The 12,700-nt window shown below is 37.7% G+C and overlaps 1 long non-coding RNA gene across 3 annotated transcripts; it reads left to right on the top strand.

The window, feature by feature from the left end:
* The first annotated feature begins 2,255 nt into the window (after positions 1-2,255).
* On the top strand, positions 2,256-11,189 carry LOC126621194 (uncharacterized). Of its 3 annotated transcripts, none has more exons than XR_007622829.1 (7): positions 2,256-2,785; positions 2,962-3,098; positions 3,717-3,775; positions 4,673-9,103; positions 9,280-9,416; positions 10,035-10,093; positions 10,987-11,189. It is a non-coding gene; the product is annotated as an uncharacterized LOC126621194 (long non-coding RNA). The 3 variants fall into 3 exon arrangements; XR_007622827.1 differs by having other exon boundaries at positions 3,684-3,775; XR_007622828.1 differs by having other exon boundaries at positions 3,684-3,775; positions 10,002-10,093.
* The last annotated feature ends 1,511 nt before the right edge of the window (positions 11,190-12,700 follow it).

The following is a 12,700-nucleotide window of genomic DNA, read 5'->3' as shown; positions in this document are numbered from 1 at the left end:
AAATCTAAGGAGGTAAATACTTTAGATGTCTTACTCATCAACTTACATTACTTGAATTCTTTGAAACATTTTGCAAAGTATTCGGACTTGTGTTTATTCAAAATAAACTATAGTCCAACCGAGAGTGATCTTCGGTGAATGTTATTCAACATGAGTAGTATTTATGTTTGTGGACAAGTGCCACTAACATCTAAGTGAATTGGCCTCAACAACTTTGTGATTCTTTCTTCTTTCCAAAAGAATAAAGATTCGAACATTTCGCCTCTATACAATTTTAACAAGAAGGTATTGGATCCGGATCTAACGATCCAAAGCATCCATTTATTACCAACTCGTAATTTATGTTTGAGAGGTATCACAACTTTAGTTGGGATTAGTCACTACCTTGCAACCTTTTGGGTTTTAAGCATCATTTTCTTCTAAACAGTTAACACTACCATATTATCTCTACTATAGAGATAATTAATTAGATTACCATAATCCAATCATTGATTAATAAAGAACATTGTTTTGTCAAACAAAACATTTATCCATTTCACATAGTGACGGAATTTAGTTCCTTAAAATTGGAATATAAAGACAATCTATGTTTTTCCAATTTCTTTGGTAGTTCATATGAGGAAGTAAGTACCATCTGCTTTCGCAGAGATCTACATTTGATTCACGTTTCGAATGTGAAGTACTTTCTCTTCTCTCATTAATCTTCTACTTCTTATTAGCCACACTTTTACAACGATTGTAAAACATAGTCACTAATATGGAATCAAGCATTCAAGTAGAAGAACCAACTGTTTTGAACTTTTCAAGAACATTTTACAACACCTTCGAAAGGTGTGTTCTTGACACTTGCAAGACATTTCTTGCAAATACCCTTCCAATGTCCATCCTTTCATAAAGAAAGTTTGTTCCCTTGGAGTTATTTATCTTCTTTATTTGACTTTCACCTTTGACTACATTAGTCATGGTCCCTAAACTCCCACTATCTCTCTTGAAACCTTTTTCAATTGTGTTATACACATCAAACATTTTGGAGAGCATGTGGTTATTTTTCACTACATAGTTTACAATAAACTTAGTGAACGATTAGGATAGGGAAACAAAGGTGAAGTCCTTGCCTAGTTTCCATCTCGTTAAGTGTTTTATCACTTCAACATTCAATGATTCAAAATCATCATAAGTCCATGTTAATGGACTATTTTTGTCAACCAACCATTATGTTCTAAACATAATTACAAACCTTCAAGAGTTGTACAAGGCAACTCTCATTTCTTCATACAACAATTTGCAAGTGAAGAATTATGGCATATAAAGTGTCCATGCCTTTGTGCTTTCTTCTCAAGTTCTTTGTTCATTTAACAAAGAAACAAGCACTAGTGTTTGCATTGACTAAGAGTTGTTCAAAGCAACTATTATTTCTTCATACAACGATTTGTAAGTGAAGAACTAATAACACTAAAAGTGTCCTTGTCATTATGCTAATCTTCGTAAGTTCATTTGTCAAGTGTTGGATAGCGTTTGCAAATATATTGGTGTAACTCATTCTTATTTCTTATTTCTTTCGAAGTAAGAGGTGTAACTCTATGACATAGTCATAAAGTTCAAACCATTCAACTGAGACGGTTTATAAATCCTTCTCGACTACCTTGGAGCTTTTGGTATAGGAACTAGGTTGTTATATTTGTTGATTATTATCTTGTCTCTCAAAGAACCATTCTTTGAGTTCTATCCCTCGTTTATTTGCTCTTAGGCAAATCACATTGTAGGATTACAATGAACTACCCAACAAAACAACATTTGTTAGTTGGTTTATAGAAGCGATATCCAAAAGTTAATTTAAGGATATCCTACAAGATTGTTATCAAACAAATATTGCTTATAAGCACACAACCCCAAATCTTAACATGTTTTAAGATTTTCTCTTTCTTTCCAACTACATCTTATGGAGTCATGAAAATATTGGAAGATCTTCTAATTGACAATCATATTGTTTTTAGAAGTATATATCCTATGTATGGGCAATTGATAACATTCAACGAACTAAATCTTATTCTAGTTCGTTCTTCTCTTAATGGAGAAATCCATTATCTTATGATGCTTCTTTCCTTGATATCTTTCAAGGAGACTCATCTAAAGAGTTTCTTTTCCTTGGATCAAATCTAAGGAGGTAAATTGTGACAGCCCGTCCCTAATTTTAAGAATTTTTAAAGTTTTCATAAAGGATTTTACAAAAATGCCCTTTGAAGGTATGTGCATTATTCGAGGTTAATCACCATGTCGTGCCATCTAAGATTTGTTTTCTTGATATATCCCCGTAGTACTCGTCGTTACGGACGCGTGGGCGCAGACGGTTCGTGATTTGGAGTTATATCGAAGAAGTTATTAAAGTTTGAAGTTGGGATTTTAAGGAATTATAATTTTAGTAAAATATAGAAATTCTTTTATGAAAATGGACGGCACAGATTTAATGATGAATGAAATGGATGGTTGGGATGAGAGAAAGTTTTGTGTGTGTGTGTGTGCGTGAGAAGAAAACAGAAAAGAAGAGGGATTGGGCAAAGCTGCCCAATCGGAGAAGAAGGAGGAGAGACCGAATGGGGAGAAGAGAGAGGGAGAAGCTGACCAACTAGAGGAAGGAAAGGAGGAAAGGAGGAAAGGAGAGAGGGCGAGAAGCGGAGGAGAGAAGGAAGAAATGGGTTTTCCCCAACCCGTATACCCGCGCAACCCGCGACTTCCAATCGGCGGGTTTTCGCCATTTTCGTCCAATTTTCCGACGAATTGAATCAAGGTACCACTCCCAATCATCATCTAGGCCTTCCCTCTTCACGTTTCACCCCAAGAATCATTGAATTTCGTTGTGATTTCACGAAGAACACCCCTACGGGTGCCGCGACCCTTTTGTTTAAATTCTCCAAATTTTGAAATGTTTTCTTTCAATTACTAACACCATTAGCATTCCTTTAGGACCTAAAACAAAGCCCAAGAGGTAATTGAGGCGTTGGAACAAGTTTGAAGGTCGAATTGGAAACACCCAATTCTAGGGTTCTTCACGGTTTTGGTGAAATTGAAGCACTTCCAGGCCAAATTGGCCTTGGACTCAGGTATGAAAGTTGTTCTACTCATTGAGATCTTCAAATCTGCAAATTTTAGTACTTTTTGGAAATAATTGAATTTTCCGGCGAGCCGGGGCGGCCAACCGCCACCCGCGGCGGCCCACGCGGCGGCGCGTGGCCAATGGCCCGCCAATGTCATTATTAGCTTGTGATTAAGGTTCTAGGTTCTGTTTTGATAATTGATGGACGTAAATTGAATAATTGAACCTAAGTTGGTTACGATTCGTGGTTAGGTGAAAATGTGAATTGACGATCCGACCGTTGGATCGTCACCAAACTTTGATACGTTGTAATACGTAATATTTGAGGATTATAGGAACTTACGGATTGAGAATCCGATTTACGGATCTTCCGGAATTGAAGTTGTAAGTTCATAAAATAGAATGTTAACCGTCACTTAGTTTTGGAAATTGACGGAGATCCGACCGTTGGATGGTAATGAAATTTTAGGATGTTGTCCTAGAGGTATATTGTGGACCTCTGGAAGTTACGGATTTGAAATCTGAGTTGCAAATCATCCGGATCGAATTACGTAGTGACGTGTCTTATATAAGTTATGTATTCTATCGGCAGGATTTCTGAGGTTGGGTTTGATTATTGTTCTAGGCGCTAATCTTCATGACGCCTTGATGTGTGGTGCTAGGGAGTTGTTGGGCGAACTCCAGGTGAGTGGGCAGTTTTGTTTTTGTACTACCTTTATACTATTGATTTTTCCCAGAAAATGAATTTATATGAAAATATGTTTTAAAAATGCCATGCATAGAATTATTTGAAAAATGTGAATTGCGTATGAGTTATATGATTGATATATGATGCATACATGTTGCATGGTGCGGTGGAGGCACAGGTAAGTCAGGTGAGTTCATTATTCATTTAATTGATTGTTGATAAGATGTTTAAGCTCATACCTGCACCCTAGGTGTTAGTGCTTATTTTATTCACCACACCGCACGCTCGCCTTGGATCCAAGTAGGTGGATGTCGTACAGACCATGTGAGGGTTCCGACATGCTAGTCGTATAGATCACTAGGCGTGATTCCGACTAGTGAGTGACCTTAGTTATGCGCGCTGATGATATGATGAGAGAAGCACTAGAGCGTATTTTTACACCTTTCATCGTATAGACTACCTTACGTAGTTCCGAGTGATGTGCAGAGTAGGGCCGTATAGGTCACTGTGGTGACTCCGGCTTAGTGAGATATTGAGCTATTGAATTAATCGTATAGGACCAACTGCAGGGTCTCCGATTGATTCCTTATTTCACCTGATTTATATTTTGATTTATGGCATGACATGTTTTTCTTGAAAAATGTTAAAGATTTGGAATTCAAGTTTTGAGATTTCATATGGTTTTATATATATATATATATATATATATATTTTTCTGAAAAGTGTTAAAGGTTTGAGATTTGAGATTTTTGCTTATATATATGTTTATATATATGCTATTTTCTGGGAAAGTATACAGGTTTTACGGTGAGGGGTTAGAAATGTTTTAAATGAAAAGTTTTCGAAAAACTTTGTTTTACTGACCCACTCAATTTTGTTTTGCGCCCCTCCAGGTTCAAGTTAGCAGAGCTTTGGTGGCCACGAGGAATCCAACGGTGTTCTGACAGAATTCACAAAAGTATGACTCACCCTCGGGTGTGTTATCTTAGTAATTGGAAATTTTTTTAAAGCTTCCGAACTGTGTAAATGGTTACGTCACTCTCACGTGACGGCCAGCACGCCCTCCTTCGGGACGGGGTGTGTCAGTTGGTATCAGAGCCTAGGTTGCAATTCTGGACATCTTGAGAATTTCCTAGTGTTTTCTGTCAGAACTATACCGCCTCGTAGCGAGCCACGTAGTTCGAATGAGCCTAAATTCCCTGATATAGTAGTTTGGGGGGGAACTATTGCCATTGTGATTCAGTCTATTATCTAAAGGAACCTTGAGCCTGGTTATAAGTTAAATTTGAATACAGACTTGCCTTGTTTCCATTCGGATGTTGTTACTAATCCGGTCGAGGTGTTATGTCATTTTTGGCTGGATAATAAGAAGAAGTGACGTTCTTTGGCGACCACAATCCATTGTACTTTTTACCAAGAGTTTACGAGATGTTGTTGGGCTTTAAAGACTTTGAGAATATGATCAGCGAGAGTAAAGAGGAATAAGAAAGGAATGAGAATCAGAATAAGACGATAAAGTTAAAGATTCGTCATATCAAAGACCTCGGAGGACTCAGAGCTTCAAAGGAAGTGAAATTAGAGCTAATTTTCCCAGCTTAGGTTTTACTGCCACTGGTCAGAGGCGAAGTGATAGATTTACTAGTGATCCCAGATTTCTGAGACAAGATGACTCTGGTAGAGTAAATGTATATTTGTGCCATCGGTATAATATTAGACACTTTGGAGAGTGTGGGAATCAGTGAATGTGTTCATGTGGACGGATGGGACATAGAGGTATGAATTGTCCCTGAGATCAGTTGTTACCCAACAGTCTTCCTTAACATATCACTTGGAAAATTGACGGGTAAGTCGTACAGGTCACTATATATGACTTCGACTTATGAGCTAGCATGGATAGTCAAGTTGTAGACTCAGTCGCACAGGTCATTCTAGCTGACTCCAACTGATATATTTCTTATTATGGATGATGTTGCCAAAGAAAGTAATGTTGGAGCACGATCGAGGCGTATTTATGTATTTCTAAGGAAGAACAAGATAATATTACACATTCAGGAATTGTTACTTACTTATCGAGACAACATTGGGTTATTTGTATTGCGGGCTGCATACCGTAATATTTATAACTTATTTGTTGGATTCGTTAAGCAAGTAAACAGGTAGGTCATCCTACGTTAGTATGGTGCTATTTAGGGTGTCCGGTGATGGTGAAAAATGTCATGTCGGTGAATTTTATTCCGTTGGATATTGTGGATTTTGAGGTGATTTTTGGCACAAAGTGGGTGCAGAATAAATGTGCCAAGCTAGATTGCTATGGGGAATCAGTTAATTTTTGTCGACCTGGATGACCAGAGGTTACTTTTGGGGGTAAGTAAAGTGGAGTGAGTCATGCCATTATTCATGTTGAGAGAGCAAAGAAGATTGTTATCAAAAGGCTGCCAAGATATTTAGTTCATATGGTGCTAAATGATGTTGATCCTAATAGTATGGAAGATGTAAAGATGGTTAGACATTTTCCTGGTGTATTTCCAAATGACTTACCTAGATTACCGCCAGGCAGAGATGTGGGTTCCATTATTGAATTGTTTTTAGGTACAAATCCTATGTTAGAGATTGGTTCAGGTTGAGTTAAAAGTTCCATTCAACTTATTATATCACATTGGAAAAGCTTCGGTTTATTTGTGAGGAAGAAAGTGGACATTAAGGCTAGGCATTGATATTAGGTAATTGAATCGGGTAACGATTGAGAGCTGTTATCCATTGTTGTGTATTGATGATTATTTGATCAGCTCTGAGGCGCCTGGGTACTTTCTGAGATTGACTAGAGGTCTGAATGATATTAGTTGAAGATTAACAGTGAGGATGTTCATAAGACTGAATCCAGGACTCGTTATGGTCATTTCAAGTTAGGATGCCATACGGAGTGACGAATGCACCTGCTACTTTTATGAGTTTGCTGAAGGAAGTATTCCAGTGATATCTGGACCGGGTTGTTATTGTTTGCCATTGACGAGATTGATAAGATTAGAGCAGTGCATGCTAGATATTTAAAGTTGGTGTTGCAAAGATTGAGGGAACGTTGATGTATGCTAAGTTTAGCAAATGCTAATGTTGGATAAATTAATTATATCTACTTAAGGTATTCAAATGGATTCTTAAAAGAGTAGCAACGATTGAGAATTTGGAACAATTGCGAACTGTGACTGAGGTTCAGAGTTTTCTCGGATTAGCAGGATATTGTCGATAGTTCGTCCAAGATTTTAATTATTGCTTCGCCCTTGGCGAGATTGATGAGAAAAGAGGTTAAGTTTGAGTGGGATGAAAAATTATGAGTAGAGCTTCAGCAAGTAAAGTATTCCCTCACTCATGCATCTGTTTTCACACTCCCAGACGATAGTGGTAATTATGTGGTCTATAGTAATACTTCTTTGAATGTTCTTGAATGCGCGTTGATGCAGCATGGTAGGATGATTGCCTATGCTTCATGGCCATTGGGATCTCATAAGATGAATTACCCTACGTGTGATTTGGAATTGGCGGCTATCATTCTTACTTTGAAGTTATGGAGACATTATATTATTGGTGAGAAATGCAAGATTTTAATGAATCATAAGAGTCTCCAATATATGTTTACGCTGAGAGATATTAATCTTAGGCAACAAAGGTGGATTGAGTTGCTTAGTGATTATGATTGTGCGACTAGGGTGGTCGAGCTAATATTGTGGCTGATGCATTTAGTAGGAAGACCCCAGTGAGAATTAATGCTTGGTACGCTTGCTATGTTCATCTTCTTGTGGATTTGAAATCTACTGGAGTAAAGTTGGGTATCGAAAAATCGAGAAGAAGCCTTATTTGCTAATTTCCAAGTTGGACCCATTTGGTAGATCGTACTCGAGACTCAAGCGTTTGACGAAGAAATTCAAGAATTTATTTAAAGCAAGGAATAACGGGAAAAAGAAAGACCTTAGAGTTAGAGAATCAGATGACAAGCTTATGCAAGGGAACAAAGTGTTTATGCCTAATGGTGTGGAATTAAAGAAAGCAATTTTGACGATGTACATTATTCCACTTCTACAATGCATCCCGAAAGTACTAAGATTTATCATACCATTCGTTCATGTACTATTGACGGGTATGAAAAGAGGAATGGCGAAGTATGTTAGTAGGCGTCTCATCAGTCATCAGGTTAAAGCAGAAAGAAATAAGTCTTTTGGAATAATGTAGTCATTTCCCATTCCACGGCGGAAATGGGAGAATATTACTATGGATTTCGTGGACAAGCTTCCTCGTATACAAAATAGTTAGGTTGGAATTTGAATAATAATTGATCGACTTGTGACGTCAGCGTATGTTACTTCAGTATGAGAACATCAACCTTTCCAGATAAGCGCAACAGTTATTTATTTGTTTTATGGAAAAAGGAGATTGGGATCTGTTAAACTTCTTGGGTATGTTGGTCCCTTCAGTTTGTTCCCTAGAGTAACGCCATAAGGCCGTGGAAAGCTATGTCTTGTGTTTCGAAATTGTTAGAATTGGGGACGGATGATATTCAAGACTCTGAGTTTGGTGAAAATTTATGGAGGAATCTTTCAGTGGAAGAAACTACTTGAAAGTCAGAGAATCGAATGAGAGAGTTGTGTTTCGGGCTGTTTTATGGATATTGCTAGATTGTAAAGATTGTGTAAATTTCGGGGACGAAATTTCTTTAAGGTGGGTAGATTGTGACAGCCCGTCCCTAATTTTAAGAATTTTTAAAGTTTTCATAAAGGATTTTACAAAAATGCCCTTTGAAGGTACGTGCATTATTCGAGGTTAATCACCATGTCGTGCCATCTAAGATTTGTTTTCTTGATATATCCCCGTAGTACTCGTCGTTACGGACGCGTGGGCGCAGACGGTTCGTGATTTGGAGTTATATCGAAGAAGTTATTAAAGTTTGAAGTTGGGATTTTAAGGAATTATAATTTTAGTAAAATATAGAAATTCTTTTATGAAAATGGACGGCCCAGATTTAATGATGAATGAAATGGATGGTTGGGATGAGAGAAAGTTTTGTGTGTGTGTGTGTGCGTAAGAAGAAAACAGAAAAGAAGAGGGATTGGGCAAAGCTGCCCAATCGGAGAAGAAGGAGGAGAGACCGAATGGGGAGAAGAGAGAGGGAGAAGCTGACCAACTAGAGGAAGGAAAGGAGGAAAGGAGAGAGGGCGAGAAGCGGAGGAGAGAAGGAAGAAATGGGTTTTCCCCAACCCGTATACCCGCGCAACCCGCGACTTCCAATCGGCGGGTTTTCGCCATTTTCGTCCAATTTTCCGACGAATTGAATCAAGGTACCACTCCCAATCATCATCTAGGCCTTCCCTCTTCACGTTTCACCCCAAGAATCATTGAATTTCGTTGTGATTTCGCGAAGAACACCCCTACGGGTGCCGCGACCCTTTTGTTTAAATTCTCCAAATTTTGAAATGTTTTCTTTCAATTACTAACACCATTAGCATTCCTTTAGGACCTAAAACAAAGCCCAAGAGGTAATTGAGGCGTTGGAACAAGTTTGAAGGTCGAATTGGAAACACCCAATTCTAGGGTTCTTCACGGTTTTGGTGAAATTGAAGCACTTCCAGGCCAAATTGGCCTTGGCCTCAGGTATGAAAGTTGTTCTACTCATTGAGATCTTCAAATCTGCAAATTTTAGTAATTTTTGAAAATAGTTGAATTTTCCGGCGAGCCGGGGCGGCCAACCGCCACCCGCGGCGGCCCGCGCGGCGGCGCGTGGCCAATGGCCCGCCAATGTCATTATTAGCTTGTGATTAAGGTTCTAGGTTCTGTTTTGATAATTGATGGACGTAAATTGAATAATTGAACCTAAGTTGGTTACGATTCGTGGTTAGGTGAAAATGTGAATTGACGATCCGACCGTTGGATCGTCACCAAACTTTGATACGTTGTAATACGTAATATTTGAGGATTATAGGAATTTACGGATTGAGAATCCGATTTACGGATCTTCCGGAATTGAAGTTGTAAGTTCATAAAATAGAATGTTAACAGTCACTTAGTTTTGGAAATTGACGGAGATCCGACCGTTGGATGGTAATGAAATTTTAGGATGTTGTCCTAGAGGTATATTGTGGACCTCTGGAAGTTACGGATTTGAAATCTGAGTTGCAAATCATCCGGATCGAATTACGTAGTGACGTGTCTTATATAAGTTATGTATTCTATCGGCAGGATTTCTGAGGTTGGGTTTGATTATTGTTCTAGGCGCTAATCTTCATGACGCCTTGATGTGTGGTGCTAGGGAGTTGTTGGGCGAACTCCAGGTGAGTGGGCAGTTTTGTTTTTGTACTACCTTTATACTATTGATTTTTCCCAGAAAATGAATTTATATGAAAATATGTTTTAAAAATGCCATGCATAGAATTATTTGAAAAATGTGAATTGCGTATGAGTTATATGATTGATATATGATGCATACATGTTGCATGGTGCGGTGGAGGCACAGGTAAGTCAGGTGAGTTCATTATTCATTTAATTGATTGTTGATAAGATGTTTAAGCTCATACCTGCACCCTAGGTGTTAGTGCTTATTTTATTCACCACACCGCACGCTCGCCTTGGATCCAAGTAGGTGGATGTCGTACAGACCATGTGAGGGTTCCGACATGCTAGTCGTATAGATCACTAGGCGTGATTCCGACTAGTGGGTGACCTTAGTTATGCGCGCTGATGATATGATGAGAGAAGCACTAGAGCGTATTTTTACACCTTTCATCGTATAGACTACCTTACGTAGTTCCGAGTGATGTGCAGAGTAGGGCCGTATAGGTCACTGTGGTGACTCCGGCTTAGTGAGATATTGAGCTATTGAATTAATCGTATAGGACCAACTGCAGGGTCTCCGATTGATTCCTTATTTCACCTGATTTATATTTTGATTTATGGCATGACATGTTTTTCTTGAAAAATGTTAAAGATTTGGAATTCAAGTTTTGAGATTTCATATGGTTTTATATATATATATATATATATATTTTTCTGAAAAGTGTTAAAGGTTTGAGATTTGAGATTTTTGCTTATATATATGTTTATATATATGCTATTTTCTGGGAAAGTATACAGGTTTTACGGTGAGGGGTTAGAAATGTTTTAAATGAAAAGTTTTCGAAAAACTTTGTTTTACTGACCCACTCAATTTTGTTTTGCGCCCCTCCAGGTTCAAGTTAGCAGAGCTTTGGTGGCCACGAGGAATCCAACGGTGTTCTGACAGAATTCACAAAAGTAGGACTCACCCTCGGGTGTGTTATCTTAGTAATTGGAAATTTTTTTAAAGCTTCCGAACTGTGTAAATGGTTACGTCACTCTCACGTGACAGCCGGCACGCCCTCCTTCGGGACGGGGTGTGTCATAAATACTTTAGACGTCCTACTCATCAACTTACATTTCTTGAATTCTTTGAAACATTTTGCAAAGTATTCGGACTTGTGTTTATTCAAAATAAAGTATAGTCCAACCGAGAGTGATCTTCGGTGAATGTCATCCAACATGAGTAGTATTATGTTGTGGACAAGTGCCACTAACATCTAAGTGAATTAACCTCAACAACTTTGTGATTCTTTCTTCTTTCCAAAAGAATAAAGATTCAAACATTTCGCCTCTATACAATTTTAACAAAGAGGTATTGGATCCGGATCTATCGATCCAAAGCGTCCATCTATGACCAACTCGTAATTTATGTTTTAGAGGTATCACAACTTTAGTTGGGATTAGTCACTACCTTGCAACCTTTTGGGTTTTAAGCATCATTATTTTCTAAACAGTTAACACTACCATATCATCTCTACTATAGAGACAATCAATTAGATTACTATAATCCAATCATTGATTAATAAAGAACAACGTTTTGTCAAACAAAACATTCATCCATCTCTACTATAGTGACGGAATTAAATTCCTTAAAATTGGAATGTAAAGACAATCTTTGGTTTTTCCAATTTCTTTGATAGTTCATATGAGGAAGTAAGTACCATCTGCTTTCGCAGAGATCTACATTTGATTCACGTTTCGAATGTGAAGTACTTTCTCTTCTCTCATTAATCTTCTACTTCTTATTAGCCACACTTTTACAACGATTGTAAAATATAGTTACTAATACGGAATCAAGCATTCAAGTAGAAGAACCAACTGTTTTGAACTATTCAAGAACAATTTACAACACCTTCGAAAGGTGTGTTCTTGACACTTGCAAGACATTTCTTGCAAATACCCCTTCCAATGTCCATCCTTTCATAAAGAAAGTTTGTTCCCTTGGAGTTAATTTTATCTTCTTCATTTGACTTCTCCTTTGACTACAATAGTCATGGTCCCTAAACTCCCACTATCTCTCTTGAAACTTATTTCAATTGTGTTATACACATCAAACATTTTGGAGAGCATGTGGTTATTGTTCACTATATAGTTTACAATAAACTTAGTGAACCATAAGGATAGGGACACAAAGTTGAAGTCCTTGCCTAGTTTCCGTCTCATTAAGTGGTTTATTACTTCAACACTTAATGATTCAAAATCATTATAAGTCCATGTTAATGGACTATTTTTGTCAACCAACCATTATGTTCTAAACATAATTACAAACCTTCAAGAGTTGTACAAGGCAACTCTCATTTCTTCATACAACAATTTGTAAGTGAAGAAACATGGCACATAAAGTGTCCATGCCTTTGTGCTTTCTTCTCAAGTTCTTTGTTCATTTAACAAAGAAACAAGCACTAGTGTTTGCATTGACTAAGAGTTGTTCAAAGCAACTATTATTTCTTCATACAACGATTTGTAAGTGAAGAACTAATAACACTAAAAGTGTCCTTGTCATTATGCTAATCTTCGTAAGTTCATTTGTCAAGTGTTGGATAGCGTTTGCAAATATATTGGTA

This window comes from Malus sylvestris, chromosome 1 (genome assembly GCF_916048215.2).
Source record: "Malus sylvestris chromosome 1, drMalSylv7.2, whole genome shotgun sequence".
Classification (NCBI taxonomy): Eukaryota; Viridiplantae; Streptophyta; class Magnoliopsida; order Rosales; family Rosaceae; genus Malus; species Malus sylvestris.
Note: the sequence above shows the minus strand (reverse complement) of the source record. Positions and strands in the feature narration are given on the sequence as shown.